We start from the raw sequence: 14,461 nt of genomic DNA on the forward strand, positions 1-14,461 counted from the left end.
TCAGAAAGCATATGGAGTTACTACTGCATTGCATCCAATCCCCAAATCCTTTGGGGCTTTGGGAGTTTCTAGAAAATGGTCCAGGGACTCTGGGAATGGGGGCTCCTCATACTATGAACAGTCTGTACACAATGCATTGCAGTTCTATAGCTTTTATTTAGGGAGAAATTGAGCTCCAATTTCACATCTTTAATGAATGTACTTAGGCCCTGTTTTTAAAATGAGAACATCTCTGCCTCGCATACTTACGCATTTTATAGCCTTTGACTGTACAGGCCAGGCTAAAGGCTTGGATCAACCAGCAACAATTTTGTACCAGTGTCCCAATGTATCCACATGCTCCTATCTGAAAAACAAATGGGGAGGTCAATTCTCCATCACGGGATCCAAAAAGAAAGTTTGGTTTCTTCTGACCCCAGCATGTGCAGGAATTGACAAAGACCCATTGACAATGATTACAGAGGGCTGTCCATACCTAAACTAAAAGTCCAGTTACCATGGAGGCTTACTTTAGCTGCTCAGAGAGCAATGTAAATTCTAGAAATTATACCTAATGAATGAAAGGAAGGTCTCCAATGTGATGCCTCTGCAAAAACACTTCTTTTCAAGGAAGAAATTCTCAGCTATTTTGGAAGAAACAAACTCTGAGAATGGATACTCATTGAAATCTAGGACTCTGATTTTGGTACACTTCCTTTCTCACAGGTCTAACAATTAAATCTATGCTGTCCCTCAAGGAGAGCATTCCAGACCTAAGCTGCAGGGTGGAGTTGAAGGAAGGAATGGTAAGCAGGGCTTGGCTTTTGTACCTGTTGGCTGTTTCTGGGATTCAACCAACCTTGGCTAGCAAATATGTGAAAAATCACTGATGGCTCCTTATTGAATCTGCGAAGGTTTCTGTTTGTCATTATTCCTTAAATAATGTAGACAAACAACTACTTGCATATCATTCATGGGTGTCCAAGAAGGACATGGGTGTCTAGTCTTCAGGGGAGACCAAGGAAGTCTTTTGGGGCTTATTTGGCTAATTCTATGGATAAAGGAATCTTTTATTGTTATTACTGTTGCTGATGATGACTAGTAAATATCTGTTTTAAAAAATGAATGTATCAAGACAGTTATGTTAAGTTCCCTGGGAGGTGAATTTTAAATAAGCATTAACTACTGCTGGCCAACACATACAGGTGATGATGATTCACTGTGTGTATAGCTGGGATCCTGTGAGTACTAATCCTTAGACCTCGCTCCTAAAGCGGAGGCTATTTAGCCAGGAATCCCAGACATATTTGTGTGCTACCAAGCTTTTGTTCCTTGTAAGTATCAACTTAAAAGATGGGTTCCAGCCAGGATCAGGTGGCTCATATCTGTAATGCTAGCTCATCAGGAGGCAGAGATCTGATGATGGCCATTCAAAGCCAGAGTAGTCAGAACAGTCTGTGAGACATTTATCTCCAACTGATTTTGCCCTCAATTGATTTGTTTGGCCTTATAGTGGATATCTTTGCTTGATTTGAGTGTTCACTGGTTTTTGACTGACTTTGATTGTGTTCACATCTGATTTGTTTTCTACTTTGTTATGCACCTGTGTAGGTTTTGGCCATGGAAACCATGTATTAGTTCAACACAGTTAGGCAGGGCTTTGAGATTGGAGAGCCTGTAGTATCCACTAGTGCTACAATACAAACTCCAAAGTTGGGCTTTTACATGGGGGGCTTCTGTGTTCTCAGGACTGGATCCATCATACAACAAGGTGAGATCTAGGCTAACTTTTATATTTGTTTTGTTCTTAAAATGTGGCAATCGTTCTCACAGATGATTTTATTGCCATAATTTTGTTTTTGCCAGTCCTGGGGCTTGAACTCAGGAGCACTGTCCTTGGGCTTTCTCAAGGCTAAAACTCTACCACTTGAGCCACTTCTGGCTTTTTCTATGTATGTGCAACTGAGGAATCAAACCCTGGTCTTTGTGCATGCTAGGTAAGCACTCTACAACTAGGCCAAATTCCCAACCTCTATTGCCATAATTTTAAAACAGGTATATCTTCCTCTTTAGAAAGTTGGTTCCTTAAGGGTTACAAACTGAGTCCTATTTATCTCTAGCTCTTCACTCAGCAAAGAAGACTATGACAATGGACAGATGAACAAATAGGTGGATGGATGGGTTAGCTTAAACCCCTCATCACGAGCTTGGCTCCAGCGTGGAATGGCTTGTTTTCCTGTCTATACCTTCTTTTTCGATTCTCAATACTTTCCAAGTGTAAATTAATGTGAATGGGGTAAAGTGCTGACCTGCCCAAAGCTGCCTCTACCATCAACTAGACAATTCATCTTTCAACAGACGCGAGGCAAAATAAATTATTCAAGTATTTATGACTGCATATGCTTGGCCCTCCTAGACCCCTAAACACAATGCTATACATTATATATCATCTCCCAACTCAAGTCTGCAATAGCTTTTTGCAATTGAATGGTGGATGATCTCATCCCTAAATCCCTAAGTGGGAAAGAAGCAGTGGATCATTACATCATTGCTTTTCTAACTCAGTACCAGTTCCAGCTGTAAGAACCAGGCACAGAGTTGAGAAGCAGCTGAAGCAGCATGAACTCCCTCTGCCTGAGCCATGCTAGAATCAGGATATGAAGGCAGAAGAAGACGGAGCTACGAATACACTTGCTATTGATAGATGGCTTGACTTGGCATGTTTTTTCTTAGGTTTTGCTACTCTTCCATGAGACTGTAGGAACTGACAGTGCCTTTAACTTTGTATCCAGGGTTCTGGATAAGAATATTCTGGGTAAATATTTCAAGGAAAACTAGTTTTGTACTAGAAGGAGACTTTGTCAAAAGAAAAGAAATTATGGCCCAGATTTAGCAAACTGGCTAGCTTTAATATCTCTTTGGTCCCACATGATAATGTCAAGAATGATTAGATATACCAGGTATCCAGAACAAAGAGGAATGTTAACTCTTCTGTCTTATTTTCATGTATAAGTACCACTGAGTACTTATACTTACACCACTGAGTACTCTGTGTGTGTTTGTATATTTGCATCCAATTTGTGTATGTTGCCTTCTCTTTTGCTCTGCTTCCTTAATAAACTTGTCTCTGCTTCAATGTGTCCAGAAATTCTCCTCAGTGACAACACCACAAGTCTGATACCCAGGTTGGAGACAGTTGTGGACTTTGTCCTCTGGGGATCTCTTTGGTCCAACATAATGCTATTGATGAGCTCATGAAAGGTTCTTAACCAAATATTGGCAGCACCAAATAACTGAAGGGGTGCCCTTGGGGTCTAGAAGATCAGTGCAATAGAATGATCAGTACTATAGAATTACAACTGGGCACTGTAATTCATTTGTCATGGTAAAGAAAGGACACAGGTATTCACTGGCAGAGCAAACAAGATGTCTCTACTCATCTGGATGTCTCTGCTTAGAAGCCATCACAATGTTGAATTCTCTCTAATGTCTACCACACCCAGATATGTAAGATATTTTCTTTTGCCAGTCTTGGGACTTGAACTCAGGGCCTGAGCACTGTCCTTGAGTTTTCCCAAGGCTAGTGCTCTATAACTTGAGCCACACCACCACTTCTGGCTTTTTCTTTTTATGTGGTGCTAAGGAATCGAACCCAGGGCTTTATGCACGCTAGACAAGCACTCTACCACGGACACACTCCCAGTCCCTCTTCATCATTCCCTACCCCACATAACAGTCTATAAAACTGCTCAGTTTATTACACGTTCCTATGACTCTTTTTATGGAAGAGCATTTTATTTTCAAATACTATGAGGATTCTGTAAGTCTGATTCAGGTTACTAGAGTCACTTCAAAACCATGCAGTGAGTGATGACAAATTGTTCCTCAAGAAGGATAGGATTAATTAGTGAAATACATTTTAGAATTCATTCCTTTGAATACAGATCCCTTTGAAGTATGGCCTTCAAGGAGTGAAAAATGAGTAGAAAGAATTTGGCCTAATCTGGTTCAATAAAAAAAGGAGTGAACCATCATTTGGATCCTAAATGTTCAGCAGGCTTTTAACAAGGTCATGTGAGAGGCACGAGGATTGTTTACTCTTACATGGAAACCACAAGTGTGTTATATAGGAGAGGGTTCCACTTACTGACAGGATATTTTTCATTGTAATCACAAACACGTTGTATGCAATCAGCCAGTCCCAGTAACGCAGGATGCTCTTGATGGGTTTCAGGAGCAGATCGCCTCCAAAGAGCAGGAAATAGAAACAGGCCACCAAGTAGCCCATGCAAAAGATGCTGATCCTAGTTGTTCCCGTAATGAAGATGATGGTGAGGACGAACCAGAAGAGGTAGCTAAAGATGATCACTTTGGACATGTCCAAGTAAGATCTGGCAGGGGGAGGGGGGAAACAACCTCCAAACAGTCAAAAGACAACAACATAACAAGCAAGAAGCAAGGTCAAGAATGCCACTGTATGAAGGGGGGAAATTCATCCTTGATATTGGAATAGTTGAGAAACCATACTATGATCCCTGCATCCATCTTTCCTTTCCCACTGGCCTGGTGTACAGGAAACCCTGGCATAAGTAGTAATATACAAACATGAATTGGGGAAACCCTGTGTGAATGAATGCTTATCATTTTCTTTTAGTCAAATTTCTCGCAAATAGCTTCTTTTTAAGTAGTGTTCTAGAGAGATCTGAAGCAGAGGAGCCATCTGTATGCAATGCTCATGTCTGGGTGACTTGAGGAGACGAAGCCATTGTTACCTGCAGTGAATAAAATCTGGCACGGGGTTGTGTTGGCTGAATGAAGCTGCATCTAGGTTCATGCAAATTTCCACATTGTCCCCAGCCGTGATTCGTACTGCAGCCTTATTTTCATCCTCAAAAATCTGCCGTTGCAAGGAGGCACACAGGAGCAGCATGAAGTCATCTGGCAAGACAAAGGGAGGTGACTACCATATCACCTCCTGTTCTGAGGTCCAGTGTCACAAGCAGCATGAACTAGCCACCAACACCTGTGGGAAAGTGCATCCCCAAAGTTCGCACCCTAGGCTTTCAGGGTCTAGTAAAAGTCATTACTTGCCAGTGTGCCAGAGGAAAGATAGAACACACAGGCTGGGCCTCCCCAAGAGAAAGCCTGGGATTTGTTTGCACATTGCTTTATACCAGTGTGAGGTGTTCACTACTAGGCTTCTAGTTGTAGAGAATTTTTCCTGAGACAGTGTGGATTTGCATTAATTTCCCATTAGGATTTTCTTTCTTTCTTTCTTTTTTTGGTACTGAGGCTCAACTTGGAGCCAAGGTCTTTTCTTTTGGGTTTGTTTAGTCAACACTGGTACTCCACCACCTTAGCCACACCTCCACTACTAGCTTTTTGCTGGTTAATGGGAGATAAGAGTCTCACAGACTTTTCTGCCTCGGCTGACTTTGAACTGAAGCTCTTATATCTCAGCCTCTTGAATGGCTAGGATTGGAAATATTAGCTATGCATGCCAGGATTCTTCCTAGTTTTGAGAAAGCTACTGGAGCACTTTTCTTCCTCATATTCTTTTTTTTCTTTTCCCAGTCCTGGGACTTGAACTCAGGCCTGGATACTGTTCCTGAACTTCTTTTGCTCAATGCTAGCACTTTGCCACTTGAGCCATTGCACAGTTCTGGGTTTTACTGGGTATATGATACTGAGGAATTGAACCCAGGCCTTCATGCATGCTAGGCAAGTGCCACATTCCCAGCCTGGACCTTCCCCATATTCTTTCTTATCTTTTACATGTGATAGATGTGACATTCTTGTGCCATTCCCTGTGCATTAGTACCCACATGATATTCCTTGAGCTTAGATACACTAAAGGGGGCAGAGAGAAAGACAGGAAGAAGAATATCTAAGAGCTGCCTGGCACAGACCCCAAGGCCAGGTCACCAGAGCCAAGTCATAGGTTGCTTTGTTGGTCCTAAAATCCTGAAATATTTACGGCAATCAAGTACTCTGTATTGTCTGACACTCCCTACTCTGTGTGTGTGTTTGGGGGAAGGGAAAGAAACTGCTCCAATCCTTTATTTACTGGCTTCTTTCAAAGGCTTTGACCTGTTCATTCCTGCCTGAAAGCCTCTTTCTTGCCACTACAGCCTTGTTTTTCATTTTGGCCTGCCTGATAGTGGCATCTTGAAACCTGATCACAACTCAATCTGAGAGGCCTCCCTCTCTACTACCTTCAAAAAGATGGGTTATGCAGATACCTGTGACTAAGGAGGGAACATATTGGAAAGGGAGTTATACAAGTGAATGTGGGACTTCAACGTTGATTTATTAATATTTGCAAATGTAATAGAGCAAGTAGGAACCATTAATGACTTGCAATATTAATGAATAAAACAACCCTTTACATGATTGTGAAGTTCAGGGAAAGAAGCAAAAGCACTAATGCCTACCATGGGAAGAATAATGAGCCAATGTAAACTCGCGTATGAATGTCATGAACCCTGTGGTGGAAACACTTACAGACCAGAAACACAGGGTTGGGTCGCACAATGAAATCAGGGAAGTACAGCCATTTGATAATGTTGTCGTTGAAGTTGGCACCCTTGAATCGCCATGGATAATCTGTTGGGGGGAGGGCCGAGATAAACAGCAAACATCAATTCTCCAGTGGCCATTGATAATGACTTTTGCTAAAAGCCGGGGGACGGGGCTCACCTCGGCAGGGGGCAGGTGGGATGCCAATGCAGATGAAGTACTGGAAGGTGATGATACAGGCCAGGAAGCAGCAGTACTTGGGCCAGACCTCAGCGATGGCTTTTCTTCTGCGTCGATACAAGACGGCAATCAGCCAGCAGGCATGAATCATGGCATAGAAATCCATTCGCTGACCGATTACATTCACTGACATTAGGAAACAGGTCTGTGTAAGGGTGATAAGATGCAAGAGAGATCGGCTTTACAGGGAAGGGGTTGTGGGCCAGTGCACCTGCTGGGGTAGAGACCTACAGTGCTCAGGCTGTCTCTACTGAGTGGGAAGATAGACTATGCCATTGTCACAATAACCACCTCATACTAAAGAGATAGCCTTACCACAATCATGTCAGGTTATAGCATTCATTGTGGCTGCAGTTTGAACTTGCATAAAAATAGTGTAAAAACAAAAGGTCAGTATTATAATTTTGAAGGTGCAGATACTGGGGGATGAAATACAGGGCATCAGGTCACGCTCTTGGTTAGATTTGAGCTCAAGGCTGGTGGTCCACAACTTGGGATACACCTCCTCTTCTGACTTTTGGTGATTAATTGGAGATAAGAATCTCAGGAACTTTCCTACCTGGGCTGGTTTTGAACTGCAATCCTCAGATCTCAGCCTCCTGAGTAGCTAGGTTTACAGGAATGAGCCACCAGTACCCAGCAATTAAAATTTTATTCCTTATATGGAACTATTATGATAACTGGTCTCCATATAGTTGGATGGTTCTAGAGAGGCCTCTGTTGCAGTTGGAGAAATGGCTTTTGAGTGTGGAAAATTCCCAGCCACGCTAACCAGTAGTAGCAGCAGCAGCAGCAGCAACAGCAGCAGCATCTGTATATCCCAAGAGGATCAAACTTCCTGGCTAAAGATAGATAGTGAGGCTCTGGTGACCAGCTAGCCAAAGATGCTACTTGACTTTTCATGGTAAATAGAAATAAATCACCTTGGTATGAAAACTTACCTCCAGGCCAAATTTGTAGAAGAAGTAGTTTATGAAGTATTTGGCACAATTGATAAGCCCATCATCTAGGTGAAGTCTTGTAATGTCATGAAAGATAGTTTTAGACACAGGGGCTGTGAGCTTGTTCCGACCTCGATAGTACTCTTGATGGCGGTAGATGGTGACTTCAAAGGCCAGAATAGCTAACATCAGAAGATTATTCTACAAATCATAAGAAGGAAAACAAAAACAGGGTAGACCAAATGCTTTACAATTCATTAGTTTTAAGCAATCCCCATCACTGTACTTAATTCTGGATATCTAAAAGGACATTTTTATAATATCCTACTAGTAATTCATGGTAGGATTGAATGGAAGACTGATTCTCCCTGTCTTATTTGTTGTGGAGTCATCTCCATTGAGGACTCAGGCTGGGTGCCCCAGGAACAGGAGGTAAAATCTCTGTACATCACACTGGTCACTCCTATTTACTTGCTAAGTACACTCCATATGCTAAGGAAGCAGAGTGCCTGCCTATTGGAAGAAGGCAGTCTGACCTTATAGGAAGTGTAAGTGCAATGATAGCAGGGAGATATCCTGGGATTACACTATGCTGGAGAAGTGGGGTGCCAGCTAGAGGGAACGCTTTAATATCACTGATATCCGACCCCAGAAAGAATGCTCATGAGGGTAAGATTGTAGTTCTTATAACAATAATGATGGAAATAATTAACATGCAGGGAAATAGCTGACAGATATTAGTATAATTGCTATTTTCAAATATTAATGTATTTTATCCTTCTAAGAGCGACTTTTAACACTATCTACCATGTAAGGAAAAACTGGAAATTGCACAGCATGTGCAAACCAGAAGTGGTGCTGTGACTCAAGTGGTAGAGCACTAGCCTGAGAAATCTCAAGGACAGTGCTCAGGCCCTGATAGAAAAAGCTAAACAAAAGCACCCTTACCCTGAGTTCAGTACTTGCAAAAATCACACACACACACACACACACACACACACACACACACACACACACACCCCTAACTGCCAAGTATATGGTTTTATTTTATATGAATGGCTAGTATAATATGACCATGACTGCTTAAATTATCTGTCAAAGTAAAATGTGAAAAATTATGTTCTTCTGTTTGTACTATGTTTCTATGAGTATTTGTTATCAAAGTTTTTTCAGAGATATGTATTTTATTGTTTCTAGCTATAATATATACCCTTTAAAAATATAGAGACAATTTAAAAATTTCTTGCAATGGAATGCTAGTTTCTTGTAAACTATAGCATTTCCTTTTCAGACAATTTTTCTTCTTTGTTTCTGGCCAAGTTAACATTATGCTTTTTAAAAGATTTGCAATTTATTTTGGATATATTTTAGTTCTGATGTTTCCATCAAACTTGCTCTTTATATTGTGAGCTCCTTAACATATTTTATCTAACCAACATGAGACTGCTTGGACAACTTCCCTTCAGCATATAAGATGAGTACTGATTTTAATATCCACTTGTTTGCAGCCAAGGTGACTCTCAAAACCATGGAAGAAGATGCAGTGATGACCACACAGGACACTGAGACTGTCCTGGGAGAGGACTGCAAATTGTAACTGTGCAGTTATAGGCTAGGCACAGGAGACGCATTACCCTCAGGTAGACGAGCAAAGGAGAAGACTTCCGCAGGCCAACCCATTCTGTTGGGTCCACAGGAGCACTGTAGAGCAGAGATTTGTTTAGATCTTGAAGGGGGATATTGGTTTGATTTTCATTTGGCTAAAAAGGAGAGAGAAGGTAGAGTCAGTTTGCCAAGTGGACATGGGCAGGCTTTTCTCCCTCAGCTCTGGGCATGGTAGATTTGGGAGCTCATTTCAAGGGGGATCTAAACTCCAAAGTAGATGCAGGTCCAGGCTAACAGAGCCAGACTGTACAACTTCGCCTACAATCTAGGCTGCATGTGCTGAATGGGGAGTGGTGGGGGTAGACTCTAAGTATCTGCCTTGCTTCCCTAACGGACATTCAGGGAGGTCTCCCATCCTCAAAGCTCACCAAGGAGCAGTTGACAGAAAAGTTCTCAGGTTTAATGGTTTGTAGCTGGTACAACATTTTGCAGATGATGATCACACACGTCCACACAGTGCAGACACTTGAGGCCACACGGCGCAGCTTGGCATATGGCAGAGCAAAAGCCCAAGATATCAAAAATACATAGTTGAACAGAGACACCTGGAAACATAAAATCAGAAATGGGGACAAAAAGATATGATATGAAATAACATCAAAGGCAAGACAACTTGACTTCTCCAGTTGAACGTGTTGCTTGTGTTCTTGGCATGCACAGGGACATGAGGGAATGAGTGAATTATGGTCTGGAGGATACTACATTTTATATGGAAGACAGATAAGACATAGGATAATTTAATAGCTATAAAACAACAGCAATAGCTAGGTTACAGATGTATGTGAGTTTCTGTGAGAGCATTTACAAGGGATCGTTGGTCTGATGAGTGGGTTCACAAAGAGCAGAACCAGGTGAATGGGGTGAGTACTGAATGTGAGAGGTGGGTAGTAAATTCCAGTCAGCTATGCAGAAGCAAAGGCAAGAAAGTATGGAAACAAATGATGAGAAAAGATGACTACAGACCATGGGGAATTAAGAGTTGGAAGTATAAAATGCCACAGTAGACTGGGCACTAGGATTATAGGCTCATACCTATAATTTTAGCTACTCAGGAGGCTGAGGTCTGAGGATCATGGGCAGGAAAGTCTGTGAGACTTTTATCTCCAATTAACCACCAAAAAGGTAGAAGTGGAGCTGGGGTTCAAGTGGTAAAGCAGCAGCTTTGAAGCAAGAAAAGCTAAGGAGCAGTGCCTAGGCCTTAAGTTCAAGACTCAGTACTGGCACATAAAAGAACAGAAAAAAATGAACTGAAGTAAAATAAAGTAAAATGCCACAATGAGGGAAGATAGAGACATAATCAGAAGTCAAATTTCAACGTATCTCGCATGAGCCATGCAATGGCACATGAACTCATTCTGCAGCAAACAGAGAGGCTTAAAGGACCTGTTGACAAAGAGTTTGAAAGTAAGGTATGATCTCTAGCTTCCTTAGATAAATGTGATGGAAAAATAGAGGATGTGATATTGGTCAGACTTGAGGTCAGAGACCAGTTACCCTGGGATTTGCAGGGGCTAAGGATGTGAGTCACAGTTGGAAGGAAGCATTAAGGCAGTTGCACTGGACTTAAATGGAACATGAGATGAGATGGACTTAAGTGGAACATGAGCTGGATTTGTCGCTGAATCACTTGATGGAAGCAGGTTGGAGACTTGGAGGGAAAGGTGTAAGACATTACCTCAGGTTTCTTCATGGCAAACTGAATCGATGCTAGAATCATTGCTAAGATAGAAAACGCTGAGGGGGTGGGGCACAGGATTTCGGAAGGAGAACAATAAAGTCAACTCAAATATATTGGCTTTTAGCTGCAAATGAGGTTATGTATCAAGGAGATATTCCCCCATGTCTAATGACTTTCCTTTCCATTAATAGTACAGAAGCACCTCTGTTGTATTCAGTCATGGAATATGTTGAATATTCTTAAAATAATGCCTTAGGAGCTGGTTCCTGTGATCCTAACTATTCAAGAGGCTGAGATCTGAGGACTGTGGTTTAAAGTCAGCCTGAACAGGACAATCTGTGAGTCTCTTATCTCCAATGAACCACCAAAAGGCTGGAAGTAGAGCTGTGGCTCAAGTAGTAGAACATTAGTCTTGAGTGCAGAAGCTAAAGGACAGTGCCTACCAAGAGTCCAAGTTCTAGTACTGGCACAGAAAAAAATGCCCTAGAAACATTTAATGCTACAAGAAGAAAATAACAGCGTGAATTTACTATAAAGTCAAACATGTATCAAGTCCAGAGCTCTATGGGCTATACGAGGGAAGGTTAAAAGAGTAGGCTTGGCTGGGAGCATGGTCTAGTGGTAGAGTGCTTGCCTAGCATGCACAAAGCCTGGGCTCAATTCCTTGGTACCACATACACAGAAAAAGGCAGAAGTGGTGCTGCAACTCCAGTAGCTCAAGGATAGTACCTAGGCCCTGAATTCAAGCCCCAGGACTGGCACACACACAAAAAAGACATTAGACCTAAATTGAGACCGGAAGTGTAAGCACAAGATAGATGGGGAGAAGACAAGGCAGGTCCAAGGCCTTATAGTTAAGAGAGAACATACGAGGGACACACACTGATAGGTAAATGGTGTGTGTGCTGGAAAGGCAGTGTGAGTGTTTGTGTGGGGGGAACTGTGTGTGTGTGTGTGTGTGTGTGTGTGTGTGTGTGTGTATGTGTGTGTGTGTGTGTGTGTGTTGGGACTTTGGATTGAACTCAGGGCCTGGATACTTGAACACTGTCCCTTAGCTTTTTCACTCAAGGCTGTCACTGTGCCGCTTTTATCTTTTGGTGATTTATTGAAGACTCTTATGAACTTTCCTCTTTGGCTTGGTTTTGAACATTGATCCTCAAATCTCAGCTTCCTTGAGTACCTAAGATTATAAACCTGATGCCTGGCTCCAGAGGACTTTAAAACCCACTCATGCTCTTGAGTTTATGAATAATAAGGGGCCAGAGCATGGCCTACTGGTACAGTGCTTGCCTAGCATGCACAAAGCCCTAGATTCCATTCCTCTGTACCACATGCACAAAAAAAAATAGCCAGAAATGGTGCTGTGGCTCAAGTTGTGGCTCAATATTAGCCTTGAGAAAGCATAAGGACAGTGCCGCCTAGGCCCTGAATTGAAGCCCCAGTATTAGAAAAATAATCTAAAAAGAAGGAATAATAAGGTTAAATGAAGTGTTTCACACCATGCATTTGTGAGCACTGGAGGGAAAGAGAGGGGGGGGAGAGGAAGAAGGAGGAAGGAGGGGTAGAGGGAGGGACATGACAGGGAGAGAGATAGAGGTGGGGGGAACTCTATGGTGATGTTATAAGTAAGAGACTGTCACAATCCCATTTACTCTCTGGGAAGATTGGTTGAATAATGCAAAACATGTTGGATAAAAAAAAGATAATGACGGACGTGGCTTGAGCTTCTTTAACAACTGATTGGAGGAACACAAGAAGTGAGATCAAGTGCAGTTGTCACATAGGTACAGGCCTGAGCCACCAGTGGCCAATTTAGTTAAACTTTTTAAGGACTGCAGATAGCGATTACCTGGCTTAGTTGCTAGCAGATAGTTTGAATTGTGAGCATCTCAAAAATAAAATTAAAATAAAATATGCAAACATTATACAAAAACCACTTGTTAAAATAGGGACTCAATAAAACCTCAGTTCAGAGAAAGTTAATTTTCCATAGCAAAAGTGAAACAATTGCTGACAGAATGGTAATTTTTCTTTACGGACAAGAAAACAGAGGCTTTATACAAATGGATCAGATACTTAGTGGCTTGTCTCAAAGAACAAAAAAAAATTCACTGTGACTAGATCAAAATAAGAAAGTAGGGCATCACAACCAAGCCATTTAGGACCTAAGCCACCCGATTTTCTCTCCAGTCTTTCTGTCTTCTGAGTTCCTTGTGTCTTCTGAATGTCAAAGGTCATGCACCTAGCTGTGATGTTCTAATACAATAGGCACGGAATGAAAAGCACCAAGGAGAGATGGAGAAGGAAACAGATGGATGGGCCATTGTGATTGATTCTATTCTGTCTGATAATACAACAAACTTTCACTTGCCTCTTTCACAGTAACCCAGATAATGTAGGAGGAGACGATTTTGATGATGTGCAACTCCAAGATCCACCACATAACACCTGCAGCTTGTGAAAATACTCCAGGAATTTTAAGAAGAGCACAGTGAGGCGATCAATCACCAGGTGCCATTTGTTTCTTAGATCTGCAAGACAGTAAGGTCACCCAAGAGCATGAGGACTGTCTGTATTATTCATTAATGCATGTCTTATAACTTTCAAAGAGGCTGCAAAATAGTTGTAGTGGTGAGATTCAAGAGAATCTGCAGAGATGAGGATCTGAAAGCCCCAAGGCATTCTGATCACATGGACATCGTAAACTGAGATCAGAGACAATGTCACTGTAACCACACTTCCGTAATACTGATGTAAAGAAGCATTTGGAGGAAATAATGATTCCCTAGTTCCCTGGGAATTCTAAGTATCCCAAGCTCTCTGTCAATGCCATGTTTCTTGTTAAAATGATGGTGTCAGAAGTCATGAGCTAAAGCTCTCCTTCTTCTCTGAGAGGACATACCTGTCTGTAATCTTCAAGAAGTGGGTGCAGCCTGCGCACCCCTTTTCCAAATGAAAAAATGACTGGATGGCCCAGTCCACAGATTCAAGAAATGTGATCAAATGCAGAGTCTAACCATTTTTGTTTTCATTTTATCATGACAGTTTATTCTTTCCACCTTGGGGTAGACACACAGGATATGCTTCTCTCTAGAACTGTGCTGGCTTACTCTGACTGAAAGCTGCAACAGGTTTACTTTGGCCTGTCGTATCCACATCATGGATTATTCCATTATGTTTGTAGACAGAAGTTCACACTCTCTACCTGGCACCATAAGTAAATTTAACATTATTGTACATAGTTCTGAATATTTAGTAAGGTTGCAGTTGTGAAAAATGCTTATTTATAACATGACACAGAAACCGGTCAATGGAAAGTTCTGGGTACATGATTGGGTGGTGTACATAGTTATTACATGTGATGATGTGTGAATGTAAACGTGCCACTGGTAAAGTTCAACCTCCCTGAAGTCAACAGAGGAAGATCTGAGTCTGAATC

General features: G+C 41.8%; 1 pseudogene; it reads right to left on the reverse strand.

The window, feature by feature from the left end:
- LOC150040010 (piezo-type mechanosensitive ion channel component 2-like) overlaps positions 1 to 14,461 on the reverse strand; it is an 87,848-nt pseudogene that overhangs the window by 53,934 nt on the left and 19,453 nt on the right.

The sequence above is a fragment of the Megascapheus bottae genome, unplaced genomic scaffold (genome assembly GCF_031878675.1).
Source record: "Megascapheus bottae isolate mThoBot1 unplaced genomic scaffold, mThoBot2.hap1 HAP1_SCAFFOLD_309, whole genome shotgun sequence".
NCBI classification, from domain to species: domain Eukaryota; kingdom Metazoa; phylum Chordata; class Mammalia; order Rodentia; family Geomyidae; genus Megascapheus; species Megascapheus bottae.